A 16642-nucleotide genomic window follows, 5' to 3' on the forward strand; every position below is an offset into this window, starting at 1 on the left:
GATTCCATTTATGAATTCCAGACAGGTTTTTGTTTTTGTAGATTCCTTGGGATTTTCTACATAGACCACCATGTTATCTGCAAATAGAAACAGTTTTATTTCTTCCCTTCTGTCCTGTATGCCCTGGACTTCCTTTTCTTGCTTTATTCCACTGGCTAGGACTTCAAGCTTCAAGTAAGATTGGTGAAAGTGGATATCCTTGCCTTGTCTCCAAATTTAAGGGTAAAGCATTCAGTCTTTCGCCATTAAGTATAATGTGTTAGCTGTGGATGTTTTGTAGATTTTTAAAAATCAGGTTGAGGAAGTTTCTCTCAATTTTTTTCTGAGAGTTTTTTATTTTAATCATGAATGGGTATTGAATTTTGTTAAATGCTTTTTCTATCTTGATTGATAGGATCATGTGATTTTTCTTCCTTAGCTTGTTAATATGGTGGATTACCTGGATGATTTCAGAATATTAAACCAGACTTGCATCCTTGGAATGAACCTACTTCGTCATAGTGTACAATTCTTTTTATATATTCTATTTGCTAATATATTTTTAAAGATTTTCATATCTATATTCATCAGAGGTATAGTTTTCTTCTTTTTTTTAGAGGTATAGTTTTCTATCTATGTTTTGTCAGATATTTAGTTTTCTTTTTCTTTTTCTTTTTTTCTGTATTTGTCTGATTTTGGTATCAGAGTCACAGCTTCATAAAATGAATTGGGAAGTGTTCTCTTCTACAGTATGGAAGAGATTTTCTTTTTTTTTTTTTAAGATTTTATTTATTTATTCATGAGAGAGAGAGAGACAGAGACAGAGACATAGGCGGAGGGAGAAGCAGGTTTCATGCAGGAAGCCTGATGTGGGACTCAATCCCACAGTCCTGGGATTATGCCTTGAGCCAAAGGCAGACGCTCAACCACTGAGCCACCCAAGCATCCCTGGAAGAGATTTTCTAAAATTGGTGTTGATTCTTCTTTAAAAGTTTGTTAGAATTCTTCAGTGAAACAGTCTAGGCCTAAAAATGCCTTTTCTGGGAGCTTTTAAATTATGAATTAGATTTCTTTAATAATTATGAAGCCATTCCAATTATCTGTTGCATATTAGGAGTTGCAGTTGTTTGTATTTTTGGATACAAGAATTGGTCCATTTTGAGTAAGTTTTTAAACTTATGTGTTGAGTTGTTTGTAGTGTTTTCTTATTATCCTTTTGATGTCTGGAGGATCTTTAACGACATCTGCTTTTTCATTCCTGATATTGGCAATTGTGTCATCTCTTTTTTTCTTTTTCAGTTTTGCTAGTTTGTCAATTGTATTGCTCTTTTTTTTTTCTTAAGATTTTACTTATTTGACAGAGAGAGAGAAAGAGAGAGAATGAGAGCACGAGCGGGGGGCAGCAGGCAGAGGGAGAGGGAGAAGCAGGCTCCTCACTCAGCAGAGAACCTGACATGAGGCTCAATCCCTGGATCCTGGGATCATGACCCACACCAAAGGCAGACGCTTAACCCACTGTGCCACCCAAGTGCCCCTGTATTGATCTTTTCAAAGAATTAGCTCATGTTAAAAAAAAGAAAGAACTAGCTCATTTCATTAATCTTTTTATATTGGTTTTGCTTTCTAGTTCATTGATTTCTGCCTTCTTGTTTCCTTCCTTCTGCTTGGTTTGGGTTTATTTGGTCCTCTCTGCTAGCTGGCTTTCTTTCTTTGTTTCTTTGTTTGTTTGTTTGTTTGTTTCTTTATTTCTTTCTCTTTTAAGATTTTATTTATTTATTTGAGAGAGAGAGAGAAAGAGAACAAGAGCAGGAGGAGGGGGCAGAGGGAGAAGCAGGATCCCCTATGAGCAGGGAGCCTGACCCAGAGCTGCATCCCAGGACACCGAGATCATGACCTGAGCTGAAAGCAGACACTTAACCAACCAAGCCACCCAGGTGCCCCTCCTCTCTACTTTCTTGAAGTGGGACCTCATATTATCGATTTAAGATGTTTCTTCTTTTCTAATATATGTATTTAGTACACAAATAAATTCAGGATGAAAATAATGATGTGGAAAAAATTTCAAGCTCCTCTTATAAAGAGTTAATTTTCCTAGTAAGTAAAGAGTTACTTCAAACTGATAAGGCTAAACTAGCTACCTAGTAGAGAAATGAGCAAAGCATAGAACAGTTAAAGAAAAGGAAAATACTCAAATTCATTTATAAGTGAACCACAAAAGGCAATTAGCAAAAAAAAAAAAAAAGAAAGAAAAGAAAGAAAGAAAAGAAAACAATTAGCTTGTCAAAGGGGAAAAAAAAAAACACTAGTAATACAGCATATTGGAAAAGTGGGAAACAGAAACTCAAATATTGCTGGTGGGAGTATAAATTATCACAGCCTTCACAGAGAGCAATTTGGCCACCTTCCCTTTGACCCAGAAATTCTGCATCCAAGAATTTATCCTAAAAATAGTCTTGCAAGTGTGAGAAATCACATATATCCAAGGATGTGTACTTGCAACAATTTTCTGCATCCAATGATTACAAACATTCTAAATGTCTAAGAATAGAGGATTGAGCACATAAATATGACATGTTCATCCAATGGAATACTATGCAGCTGCTAAAAGCAGTTTTACCTGAGCTAAGATAGATATCTAAGATGTTTGTTAACTGAGGAAAGCAAGGTAGGTGAAAAATGTGTATACTATAATTTTTTTTTTAAATGTGTATCTATGTATACACAGCCACCCTCTGAAAGGATACACAAGAGACTGGTAACAGTGGCTGGCCAGGAGCAGGGGCTGAATGGAACTGGGAAGCTAGGGGATGGAGTTGGGGGGGAATTTACTTACATATATTTATATATACTCATATACTTGTGTATACCTTTTTTGAAGATTTTATTTATTTACTCATGAGAGACACACAGAGAGAGGCAGATACACATGCAGAGAGAGTAGCAGGCTCCCTGCAGGAAGCCCAATGTGGGACTTGATCTCAAAACCCCAGGATCATGACCTGAGCCAAAGGCAGATGCTCAACCAGTGAGCCACCCAGGTGTCCCTGTATATACTTTTAAAATATACTTTTATTGTATACTCTTTTGCATCTTCTGAATTTCATATCATGTGAAGGGATTACCGATTCAAAAAAAGTAAAATAATTTTTTCAATGCTTAGCTTAAGTAAAAACCTCCAGAAAGAAGTAGAGACAGAAAAAAAAATAAGTCTTTGTTTCCTGTGCACAGATTAGATATCCAGGGGGAGGTGGGACATGAACCAGGACTCAGGAGAATTTTTATTTTGTATGTCCTCAGAAGTACACACATATAGAATCCTAGAATTCCAAGGCAAGAGGGTGTTGGAGATTCCCCCAGCCCCATGTTTATTCTGTGACCAAGGGCAGGACAATCTGAGAATAAACATTTGCTAAGAAGAAATCTGTAAACTCTCCCCATGCAGACATTGAGATAGGAACACCAAGGGATCGCAGTTTGGGAGCCAGTGAGCCACCCCACATATTCCCTCCAGTCACTAGTTGGACATGCTTTGCCTGCCCCTTATTGCTGGGGGCACATTCCACTGCCCACTGTGCCCCCTGAACCCAGGCCTCGTTCATAGGAACCCAGCGGGTGTCTGGCCTTCTAGTATATGGAGGCAGTACCTCAGGTGCCCAGCACCCTGGGAGTGGTCCCCACACATCTGTGACTGAGAGCCTCTCTTCTTGCAGCCTGTGGGATATTGGATATCTTTCTTGATCACAGTTCCTACCCAGAGTATCAGGTGTCCTTCCTGGATCTTTTTATCCCTGGATCAGGTGGAGAGTCTCTACCATGGATTCTAAGTCTCCCTTCCCACTTAACCCTGAAGTCCTATGAGCAATGATGATAAAAACATTGGGGGTAGTTATAACCTCTCATCTTTAAGGTTCTCTGGCTGGCTGGCTTTTTATCTGTCCATCTCTCTTCAAATCACAGCTCTCATTTGATACTCACAGCAACTTCTTAGAGCAGATCTAATCCCCAATTTTCAAATGACAGTACAAGGATTTGTTTTTCAAGTGTTTTCCTGTACATTATCTCATTGTAGACCCCCCCAATGCTCTCATATAGGCAAGGAAAGTTTTATTAACCCAGATATACAAATGGGGAGATTAAAGAAGCAGCTGTGGAATAGTGGGCCTTTGGGATAAGAATCTTTGGGTTTGAATACTGACTCAATGGGTTTATTACACCTGTTTCCTCCAGTGTGAAATGGGAATAATAATATCTGCATCCTTTGTCATCAGACTGGATTGTTGTTAGGATCAAATAACTATGGTTCAAAAGTGTTTCAAGAATTAGCATTCTAAAAAAAAGAATTAGCATTCTAATAATTTATTGTTTCTCAGTCTGTTCTATCATTTAAAATTGTATTTTGAAAATGTTTTGCAAAGGAGAAGATTATGTAACAAACCTGATGTGCCAATCATTGTCTGCAATAATCATTAGTACAAAGCCAGTCTTGCCTCAACTATACCCTTCCCACCTTTTCTTCTTTTGCTTTACTGACTCGTTTTCAAAATTATGAAGTATTTCCCTAACATCCTTAAAATGGATTATTTGGAGTTGCAAAAGATATTCTTAGGGATTCATAACATACTTGTTATGTTTCAATCTACTGCAGTTATGATCCTTGTTGATGTCCAGTTTGACCAAGGAAACCTTATTCTGGTTGGCTTTTGAGTTCTTTTGGCATGACTCTTCTAGTTTTTGACAATGCGTTTGATCTTTTAGTTTGGTGAGATGTTCTAGGTTTATCTTGTACAATTGCTGTCTCAGACATTTCTCCAAGGAAGCCTGATTCCTTTGAGGGGAATGGTATTTAGAGTTCATAAACTGATTGCCAGAGGTGCTCAATTCTCCTGGGATGATCCTTGTTTCTAGGTCTTAGTGAACAGGGCTCAAGAGAGTGTGTGTGTGTGTGTGTGTATACATGTGTGTGCATGCATGCATGCGTGTGGAAGATAAAACATGAAATTCATCCTGATACTCCAGTTAACAATCAGGACTACAGACTTTTTACCTGATCTCGTCAATTTTACATCTGTATCACCTTTCAGGAAGAAAATCTTTTTCTTTTTTTTTTTAAGATTTTATTTATTTATTTATTTATGATAGTCATGGAGAGAGAGGCAGAGACACAGGTAGAGGGAGAAGCAGGCTCCATGCGCCGGGAGCCTGATGTGGGATTCCATCCTGGGTCTCCAGGGTCGTGCCCTGGGCCAAAGGCAGGCGCCAAACCGCTGCGCCACCCAGGGATCCCCTTTTTTTTTTTTTAGCAACATCAGTATTATTATTCATTTGACTTATTCCACAATACACTACAAAAGTCTCAGAATAATAGTAAGAATATAACAGTACCATTGATAATATGATTATTGAAAACAGTTTAGGGTTGGAGGGGCACCAGGAATGGGGCAGTTCCTTTTATTCTTAAGTATATCCTTCCAAGGATATATATTCAAATTACTATGTTTTAATTTCTCTATAAACTCATTTGCTGTATTTTATTTTAATTTTAGGCATTTCTTTTAAAATATTTTTTTTCTTTTAAAATATTAATTGTGCTTTTATAATTATGTCAGATATTTACATGTTCCAAAGCAAATTCACAAAATAAGGTCTATTTAAAACCCAGCTTCTATCCCAGTCCCATCCACTTCATTCCTCTCCCTCTCTGTAGGTCTTTAAAATTTTATTTTTTTAACATTTATTTATTTATTTGAGAGAGAGAGAGAGCATGCAGGGTGGAGGGACAGAGGGAAAGGGAGAAAGAGTCTCCAGCAATCTTAGGACCCTGAGATCACAACCTGAGCCAAAACCAAGGGTCAGATGCATAACTGACCATAACTGCCACTCAGTAGCTCTTAAATTTTATTTTATGCTTTATCCTTTTATTATATTTTTTTTTAAAATAAGCAAATACGTATTTATCTTTGCATTTCTCTCCCTTTCTTAAATAAATGATAGCATATTAAACACACTTTTTTCCTACCATGTTTGTTGTACTTAACAGTAGAGATCACAGTATAGACACATAGTGTATCTTTCAAACATACTCCTAGAACTGGGATTGCAGGTCAAAGAGCGAGTACATGCAGATTTTGACAGATGTTGCCACATTCCCCTTCACAAAGGTGGATTTTACTATTTCCTGCAGACACATTTTAATGTTAAAGCAAATGGTTAAGTGAGCTGTGTTATCTGCACCACGAAAGTTAATTGGTTGCCCAGAAGGACTGGCACTGGCCTTGAACCTGCAAATTCTAACTAGTAGCCAAGTGGTCTGACCCACTCTATACTAACCATTTTACAGATGAAGAAACTCAGACACATGCAGGGAAGCGATACACCCTAAATGACATAACAAACTAGAACTTCAAATCCATGTTCCCTGACCCTAAAATTAGTTCTCCTCTCAATATGCTATAGATTTCTTTGTGGGGAACTCTGTAGATGGGGAAGCAAAACATAATAGTTCTCCTAAGTTAAGACAAGTAATGAGGTAATTATGAGTAAATTCCCCCACGGGTATAGGAGAAATTCTCCGAGATAGGGCTTAACTCCTTTAAGTGAACAGGGAATCAGCAATTAGATTATGATATCAGGGCACTAATAATGATCTTATGGACGAGAGAGACCGCCAGCATCCAACATGTTTAGGCACTTTGCAGAATCACTCTCATTTCTTGCACGGTGTCTTGAATTCTTTAAACAAAGGTATCATTATGCTAAGCAAAACTTTCCAAAGGGGTGTGGACAGAGATGTAATTTCCCAGTGAATGGACAGGCTGCAGACCACAAAGCCTTTTCTCTTTCTTTCCTAGAGTGACCCCAGGGCTCTTTGTGCTTGCTTTGTGACAGGTTGATTGACTTATGTGCACTTTGGGATACTGGCGTTTCCTTCCCTGCTGCAGGCTGGAAGAGAGCCTCTGGTATCGCAAGAAGGAGGCTGAATGAGGCAGAGACGGTGAGTGGGGCGAGTGGGGGAGTGGGGCTTGGCTGGTGCACATGACTCTGAGCAGGGGGGTGGGGGGAGATTCTTGCCTCTCCTCTTCTCTTTGATGAGCCAAGGTTCTTTGGCTTCCCCAGTTTTGTAAAAGGACATCCCCTTCTCCCTAGAGCAGGCCACAGAACCAGACCTCCAGGCTCTCCTTTGCAAGGAGGCTGGCACTGGGGAGACTTTTGCTTCTTTTCTCCAGCAGATGCAGTCAGTAACATTTGTCTCGTCATTGTCCCAACTGTCCACCTGAATTGAAAAGTGGGGAAACAGCTTTGTGACCCACACCCTCCACCACCCCTCCCTGCCATAACGTGGCCTCCACAACCTGAGAGCCTCCTGAATGACAGCCTCAGCATATGGGGGGCAGTCTGGAGAACCCCTCCTCTGAGGGGTGCATGGGGGCCCAGCAGATGGACCAGTAAGCAACCCAAGGCCCGCATCCCTAAAGCCGACTCTGTGTGTACGGTCTGCATTGTTCCATTCTCAGCTAGAATTTCCTGCTGCCTGCCTCTCCTGTTTTAGTCTCAGGCTGGAGTGGCAGGGGAGGAAATGTGGGCAATGAAGGCTGCTATTTTAACCGAGGAGTCACTGGTGACAGATCATTAGCTAACGGCCTAGAGGCTTGAACAAAGAGAAGTTTCCTTATTCTTGACTTTGGGCACCTCTGCCTCGTGGCATTCGGTCTTTCTCTCTCCAGCCCCTTTTTCCTGTTCTCCCTGAAGTTGGAGATGGGGCTGTGGGGTGAGGGGTGGTACAGGGAGGGGGTTGAAAGGTGGGAGCAGAGCATGCTGATGACATGTATTCGGGATCTGGACAAAATCCAGCTCTACTTGCTTGGCGACTTTAGGAGTATTTTTGACTGCTCCTGGCCTGAGTATCCTGGTTTATACGATGGGGATACTAGTGGACATCTGGTCAAGATTTAAGATTAAATGTATAAAGAGTGCTGCACAGTGCCTGACATGGAGCAGGTGTTCAGTAAATGAAAGTTGTTATTATTTATCCTATGAACAGAGCTCAGATATACTTGTCTCATCAAGGTAGTTTCTGTGTGGGCTCTTTTAGGGCTACAGCTTGCTTTTAAAACTGTCAGGTTTCAGGGACCCCTTGGGAAATCCATCTGAATCTCTGAATCATTGTTACTAATATTGAACTGGAACACACAGCCTGACCTTGAGGGTGGGAGGCACCATTCTTTTGTTCTACTGTTTTTGGAGGACTCTCATCACAAAAGTGGTTTGCCAGGCTATTTTCATGGACATGCAAAGATAGTAAAATGGCATGGGAACAGACCCCCCCCGCCCAGGTCCAGGACAGAATCAGGGGGTGGTCAGCTTTGTGTTACCTTGCCCCCACTTTTGGCACTTTTTCATGTACCCTCCCTCCTGTCGATCCCTTACCCTCCAAAGCCCCTCACTGCCCTCCCTGGGCACAAGTACTATGGGTTGCCTCCCCAGACCCCCACCTGAGGACCCTTCCCTTCTCAGATGATAGCAGCACCACAGCGCAACGGCACATCCGGCTGATGCCAAGCAAACTTGTGCTGGGTCGCACCTCCGAACCCTTCCAATCTAACCAGCAATCAATCCCTAGTAGTGGCTCAGAACTTGATTTTTATAGTGTGTCCATTTCAATATGTCATTTGACTTTCATGATAATTCTGTGGTGCGAGCAAGGCTAGTGTCTTCATTCCACTTGATTGAGGACTAAACCGAGGCTCAAGAAATTATTTCTCCAACATTCACAAAATTTATTGGCAACAGAGCCTGTACTAGAGCTGAGATGCCCTGTTTTTCTTGCCATGACACTGCGCTGCTTCCTCCAGTCTCAGGCACCCACACACCATGAGGGGTCAAAGGGTCAAAGGAATTTCAGACACACAGAGAAACCTTTAAAAAAAAAAAGAATGCAGAGAGTACACGTGAGCAGGCACCTATGGCTATTGATGAAACAAGAAGTTCAGGGAGAAGGGAGCTATCATCCTTGTAATAATCAACATTTTGAATGCACCCTGTATGCACCAGGAGCTGTGCTCTGGACTTGATGTGACTTTCCCATTTAATCCTCACAACAAACCTATGAAACAGGACCCGTTATTGCTCACAGTCTACTGGTGACCGAGATACGGAAAGATTCCGGCATGTGCCCAAAGCTCCACATCTCAGAAAGGGCCGGTGCTTGAATCTGAATCCCAGCAGTCCAGCCCCAGGACCCGCATGGCTGGGTTTGGGGTGGCCGGTTCCAAGTCTTATTGGAAACTCTGCGTAGCTTTCTCCCAGCCCACCTGCAGCCAGGTTCCAGGTGGGAATCAGATTTCGGAAGCCTCATGGGGCAAGTCATCCGTTTCTGGGTCCTCCTTCCCTCTGACTCCTCTCCTTTTGTTCTGAGGCAGCTGCCATCTGGAGCTGCCCCAGGCATCTGCTCTCTGCACACTCCTCCCTCCCCGCATGAGGCACCTTCCCCACTCAGACTAATCTGTCACCCTCCCTCCACTCCCCCAGCCCAGCACTTCAGCTCCTGGTCCTCACCAGGCACTCGGAGCAGACACCTGCCCTCTGACACAAGGCAGAGAAACCTCCCAGTTCCCCAGGCCTTCAGTTTCCCAGATGGATCCATTTGGTTCATTGCACTCACGCTCCTAAGCCCTTCTGCCTGTTGCGGAGAAGCCGGGCCTCCTCTCTCCAGAAACATTACAACAGGCCACTTTGGTTGACATGGGCTCAGGACACAGGACTGTGGGTTGATGGAGAGGGACGGGGAAGCTTCATTGGGAGCTGTTTTGCATCTCTCCCCCTTCCCCCAAGACTGATTGATTGACTCCAGGGCCCTTAGGCAGCACCTGTGGTTAGCCACCTTCTCCTGGGGGCACAGAGATCTGCAGGCTAGGTGTGGGGACACGGTAGCAGCAGTGAAGTCAGTGAAAGCTGTTCCGCTAACAGCTATCTACCTCCTTCCTCCTGAAGTGATGCAGCCTCTTTTCCACCCCTCAGCCTTTTCTGCCACCCTGCTAAACCCACCTTTTTAAGCAGAAGATGGGCTGTTGAGTTTGAGACGGCAAGTCGCCTCAGCTTCTATTTCTAACAAGAGGACTGCATCTCTAGCAAAGACAGATGCTGTTCTACTTGCTGATACATGCACTTCTCAAGACATAAGACACACAGCTTTCCTCTGCACCCCTGGAACCAGTCTTTGGTGTAAGCGCTATAGCTGCCAGCACTTTGCATCAGACTCCCAGACACACGGCTCATCCTTTAACACACGCGGCAGCCCTCCCTGTCTGCACCGTCTCCCCTCTCCCAGGCTCCTGTGTTTTCACACCCGCAGCCTGCAGAAGCCTGCGGAGATGCCAGTTGGATCCAAACTGATGTCTGTCTAGGATGTAAATGGAGGGGGCTGGGGGAGGGGGGCAGCTGCCACTCCCTCCTGCTGTCTTAGTTCCTTCCCTTAATCCTGTACCCCTTTATCAGTCCGGCAGGAATTTTAAAAATGCTGCTGGGGCTATGCTATCCTCAGAATATCAGTGGCCACAGCAATATGGAGAGCAGGATGGAAGTTACCTCCAAAGAACTGACACAGCTCCCTCTCCAGGGCTGACTCCAGCTAGAGGCAGTTGACATCGTAGGTCATGGGGCGTCAGTGGAGGAAGCTGACATGAACAAAGGGTAGGGGTCTCCAACAGTGTGAGGTGCTTGAGTTAAGGAGACCCTGACAGAACAGGAAAGGGAGGAGCCCAAAGCTGCTTTGGCTGGTCTGGGATCTTGCAGGAACCCCCCTTTCTCTCTGGTCTGAAGTAGACAATGCCTGTGCAAATAACCATAGTTGGTTTTAAGAGGGAATAATAACTCCTTGGCCACAGAGCCCATGTTAGGTTATTTGCACAGGCATTGTGCACTTTGTAGATCTATAAAGTAGACTTGCAGATTCGAAAGCCCAGCTCGTCCAAAGCCATGGAACATTGCAGTATACCAGCTGTAACTTGGGGAATAGGAGAAAGGACCAGTGGTTTTTGAATGCCAAGTTTGCGCCAGGCCTTGGGTCAGATGCTGTACATATACTTTAGCACACTAATTAACTTAAAATTAATTGATTTAAAACCAATCATTTAATTAATAATCATTGCAACAGGGGCGCCTGGGTGGCTCAGTCGGTTAAGTGTCTGCCTTCAGCTCAGATCCTGATCCTGAAGTCTTGGAGTCAAGCCCTGCATCAGGCTTCCTGCTCGGCAGGGAGCCTGCTTCTCCCTCTGCCTCTGCCCCTACTCATGTTCTCTCTCTCTCTCTCTCTCTCTCTCTCTCATTCTCTCTCTCTCAAGTAAATAAAATCTTTTTAAAAATCATCACAACAACCTTTTAATAAGTGTCTTCACCCCACTTTTGGAGACAAGAAAACTGAGGCTCTAAGAGAGAATAAATACCTTGTTGAAGACCACACAGCAGGTAAATGGCCAAGGGGGCATTGAAGCCCAGATGTGTGGCTCCAAGTCCATGCCTTTTCCACATGCCAGAGCAATTCTATATCACTTCCCCTTGAAGCCACATCTCTGAATCCATGTCTGATGTGTTTCCCCTGGTCTGTATGGTTTCCTAGCTAGTTCACTGTTCACCTTTATTGATTTTAAGCCCAGCCCTGTTCTGCTTTGAACAAATAAACCCTTGTTCCTGTGAAGGACACAGGAAAGAGGTAGAAGCCACTGCCCTCACTCTCAGGAAGCTCACAGTCCTCTCTCTTTCCTGCACTCCAAGCAAAACTATCATCTTATCCCTCTTTTTTCTCTACTTAAGCTCATTCTGTGGTTTTCAAATGGCTTCAGGACCTTGGTCTGTTGAAACCAGGCATAGAACCGCACAGAGGACAGAGTAAGCAGCTTAACATGAGTGACATTGTGAGGAGATGGATCCAGATGGTAGGTCCTTCAGTGATCAGTAGCCTGGACTCCGAATGGGGCACCCCACTAAGGGAACCTGGGAGCCCATTGGTCAGTGCCTAGGGTAGGCAGCTGCATATGAAAGAAAGATGGCTAGGGCTTAGATGTACAGTGGTCTTCCTTTAGGGAAGCCTCTGAGAGGGATTGAATTTCCTACCTGTTCTCTCTGCAGCATGCCCTCTATACAGCATTTTGCAATTTACTATGGGGTGAGGGACAAAACTGTAACTTCCCAAAGGTAGCATACAAGAACTTAGCCCTCCATCTTTTGTTTTTCATCAATATCCAGTATATTAAAGTTCTAAGTCCCCAAACCAAATTCTTCCTTAAACTTTTCAACAGACCAATTTTACAATTCTCTTCATAAATCTCATAAATTTTGACAAGCGTTTGTTTGATTCCGTTAAGAAACAGTTCAAAAATAAATAAATGAATCTAAAAGAGAGAGAGAGAGAAACTTAGTTCAGTGGGGTGCCTAGATGGCCCAGTCAGTTGAGCTCTTGGTTTCAGCTCAGGTCATGATCTCAGGGTCCTCTGCTTGAAGATTCTCTCCTTCTACCCCTCCTCCCGCCTGCTGGACATTCGCGTGCCCCCCCCTTAAATAAATAAATCTTTAAAAAAGAAACCTAGTCCATTAAATCCCTTTCACCATTTGAAACTATATTTGTAAATTTTATCATTCACTTTCCTTTTTGAAACATCAGTTTTCTAACAAAGCCTTCCTATTCCTTATGTAGTTCTTTTTTTCTTATTGATTATTTAAGTAATCACTTTATTGAGATGTAATTCCCATAACATACAATTCAACTATTTAAAGTATACAGCTTAATGATTTCTAACATATTCACAGAGTTGGGCATTCATCACCACAATTAATTTTAGAACATTTTCATTGCCTTTACCCTCCAACCCCCCAAAACCCTATACCCACCAGGGATTCCTTACCTTTCTCCCACTCTGGTATTCCTAGCCCTAGACAACACTGATCTACTTGCTACTTCTATCAATATACCAACTCTGCATTTAATATTAATGGGATTATACAACATGTAGTCTTCTACAACTGGCTTCTCAAGGTACATCCATGTAGTACCATGTCTCCGTACCTCATTCCTTTTATAGCTGAATGATATTGCATTACATGAATGTACCACGTTTTATTTATCCATCCATCAGGTGATGGACATTTGAGTCACTCCACTTTCCGGCAATTGTCAGTTATGTTGCCGTGAACATTCCTGAGCAGATTTTCATTTCTCTTTGGTACAGACCCAGGAATGGCATTGCTGGGTCATATGGTCACTCTCTGCCACCTTCTGAAGGGCCCTAGGTCTTTTCATACTAAATGCAAGCCTCTCTTTCTGGCCTTCTACCTTCCATGTCCATCTTTTCTTCCTCCTAGTTCCCTCCTTCTTACCCTACCCAAATCTTGGGCCCCACCCTTGGAGACCTGTTACATAGGATTATGATTGTGACCTCTCCAGCCTTCTGCTGAGCCACTTTCCTTTAATGACAGGCCTGAGAAGACAGCTGCTGCTACCCTGGATGTCTCCCCCACCCCCTTGGAGAGGAGGTGGGGGCCTCACAACCCTCTCTCTCCAGCTGTGAAGAAAGATGTGCGCCTAATTGCTGTGAAACTTTCTCCCCGAGGGTAGAAGACGGGAGCCAGACAGTGCTGAGTTCTAGAGAGGTGGGGGCTCCTTTCTCCTTCCTGGAGGTGCCAGAATTCCTCCCCAGGGGGTTGCCCCACTGCCCTCGCAGACCACCTTGCCTGGTGTCAGTTTGGTTTATACTGATACCTCCGGGGTGGGGGCTGTCCATACACCCTACATGTTAACTTCTGTTTCCTTTACCATCTGCTTTACCTGCTAATCTTTATACAGGTGCAGACAGGTCAGAACTCATTTAAGCACAAGCAGGGCCAGTGCGTGGAGCCTGAAACATGGAAAGTCATAGATGGCCACAAACGTTATTTAAGCCAGCCCCTGCGCTGCAGGTCAGACCAGTAGTCCTCAGCTCCACTAACGACATTGGAGAGCCTGGCCCATTCCATGTGTTTCCTAGTCCTGCCTCCTGGAGGATGAACAAATAAGCAGTAATGATAGGGAGAGAAGAGACATAGTCCCAAAGAACTTCAGAAAGTCAGCTGGATTATAGCACCGGCCAAGTCCTTCCCAGTGTGGCCGGCAACCACTGGCCCATATGGGACTATCAGCAGGGCCGGGCTATGCACCAGGCAACCTGTGTACTTTGGGCTTCCGTGCCAGGCCAGGCTAAGATGTGCCAGGCTCCCCCAGGCCTGGAGTCAAAGAGGTGAGATGATACAGCAACCCCACTTACTCCACGCATCAAGCTATATGTACACGATGTTCATTGTGGCATTGTTGTAATGAAGAAAAAATAAGAAAGAACAATCTAAAAGGTCTTCTACAAATAGCTGGTTCAAAGCTGTGTGGTAGAGCCTCACGATGCAGTGAGGAAGGAGAACGCCATGGCAGGCCTCCGTGTCCAAGCCCCATGGCTTGATGACCCAACCTCTTATGCCATGGCAAGCACCCTGCCCCCAATCCTGGAAGTGGCTGCTCTCTCTTGGTGGATGCAGCCTTCTAGTGGGGCCCCAGCCTGCCTGGTGGCTTATGAGTACCAGGTGCCCTATAAGTGCTTTGTGCTCCTATAGAACCTGGTGTGAAAACTGGATACTCACTAGATATTCATGGAGGTCACCTTGAGAAAAGAGCCTCTTCCCCCTTTCTTCTCTCCCATTCTTTCCCGCCCTTGCCCCCAACTTAATAAATAGTCAAGTGGTTCAGGTTGCAACCTATAATTAGTTCTGGGTGTTGAGCAGGAGACAGCTGTTTTCAGCCAAATCCCTGATCTTAAACCGAGGTGTCCCCTCAGCTCCCTCCCCAGGTGGGCAGCAAGGGCCACCTGACACTGTTGTTCCCCACCCCCCACTCCTGCTGAGCCCGGTGGTCTCCGTGAACTTAGCTGAGGCAGGAAGAGGAAAGGCTGGGTCTGCTAGGTGCCCCTGCCACTGCCACCGCCACCAAGTGGATCACTATCAACAGTTAAACACAGCCCCTTACTCCTCCTCCCAGATCTCTCCCCGTGACAATGAAAGGGAGCCAAGGCTGTAACAGCCACTGAGCAGATGGAGACCACCCCCCTCCAACCCTGAGAAGGGAGGTGGGGGAAGGGGAGAGTCGAATCCCATATACTGGGTTTCCTTGGCTATTGGAAAAATCCTACGAGACAACTGGTTCAACCCCACGCAGGCAAGGAAGCTGGGTCTCTCTCCTCCTGGGCATGGGGAGAGGCCGGCGTCTAGAAGCAGGCTGGTGAGTGATTTCTTAGGCTTTCAAGCCCTGGTGCCCCCAGAGGGTGTGCTGTAGTTACAGATAGCACTTCAGAGTGGGAGGTGTGTGGATTGTGTGGGCAGACACTTTCTTAAAGATGCTGAGACATGCGGTCATTCCGTGGGGGTGAGTAGGGGGATGTGGGGAGATACTGTAATCTTTTGGCAAATGCTCCCAGAAGAGGAAGCCAAGGACTCCTCCTTGCTGCTTCCCTTTCTACTCTTGTCTTCTTCCAGAGATCCTTCTGTCTTTCTCCTCTTTGCTTGACGCTCTGTCTCTCTGGGACAGGCTGATGATTGTCAGTAGGGGGCATTTCTAGTTTCCTAGGAAACCCACCCCCTGCCCTTCAGATGCCTGTGAGCAGAGGGAGCGGAGCAGGCTCAGGTCACCATCTGTTGCATCGTTTATTCCTTGGCATGAGAGAGATAGAAGGGAGGTGGCGGTGGGGAACAGAGGGCAGGAGCAGGAATGGGGAAGAGAGTCCTCTGTAGCACCCAGGGCAGTCCTGTGCTGCAGGTGGACTTCAGAACCCAGGACAGCTACACCGAAGCCCTCGGGATGCGGGAACAGGCAGGCTGGGAATGGAGAGGATAGCAGTTCCAGGACTAGTGCCTGACACAGCTGAGCCCCTAGGTTCTGAGACCTATCTGGGGGACAGAGAAAACAGGGTAGCCCTGAGAGAGCGTACAGAAAGCTCCGAGAAAGGGGATGGGGAGAGGATTTCAGAAAAAAGGAGATGAGAGTGTCTGCTGAGACGATACTGGATAGATGTTCCTATTAGGTTATTGTTGTTCTTTTCATGACTCAGGCTTCTACTGTAACAATGGCTTTGTCATATGTGATATCAACCAAGGATTTACAATATACTGATTCGCTAATGGGATAAATATCTCCCAGTAATAGGAATTATCTGATCAGATAGCTGTTCACCCATCCCACATATATATATATATATTTTTTAAAGGTTTTATTTATTTATTTGAGAGAGAGAGATTGAGAGAGAGAGAGAGAGAACAAGAGCAGGGGGAGGGAGAAGCAGACTCCAGCTGATCAGGGAGCCCAACATGGGGCTCAGTACGAGGACACTGGGATCATGACCTGAGCCAAAGGCAGAATCTTTTTTTTTTTTTTTAAGATTTTATTTATTTATTCATGGGAGATACAGAGAGAAAGAGAGGCAGAGACACAGGCAGAGGGAGAAGCAGGCTCCATGCAGGGAGCCCGATGTGGGACTCGATCCTGGGACTCTAGAGTCACGCCCTGGGCCGAAGGCAGCGCTAAACTGCTGAGCCACCTGGGCTGCCCCAAAGGCAGAATCTTAACCAACCGAGCCACCCAGGTGCCCCCCACACATATTTT

At 44.7% G+C, this 16642-nt stretch overlaps 1 protein-coding gene across 1 annotated transcript in view; it reads left to right on the forward strand.

The window, feature by feature from the left end:
- NFASC (neurofascin) overlaps positions 1-16642 on the forward strand; it is a 177444-nt gene that overhangs the window by 78843 nt on the left and 81959 nt on the right. The window contains 1 exon segment of the mRNA XM_038586009.1: positions 6865-6970. The gene's annotated coding sequence lies outside the window, so the exon portion shown is untranslated.

This window comes from Canis lupus, chromosome 38 (assembly GCF_011100685.1).
Source record: "Canis lupus familiaris isolate Mischka breed German Shepherd chromosome 38, alternate assembly UU_Cfam_GSD_1.0, whole genome shotgun sequence".
NCBI lineage: Eukaryota > Metazoa > Chordata > Mammalia > Carnivora > Canidae > Canis > Canis lupus.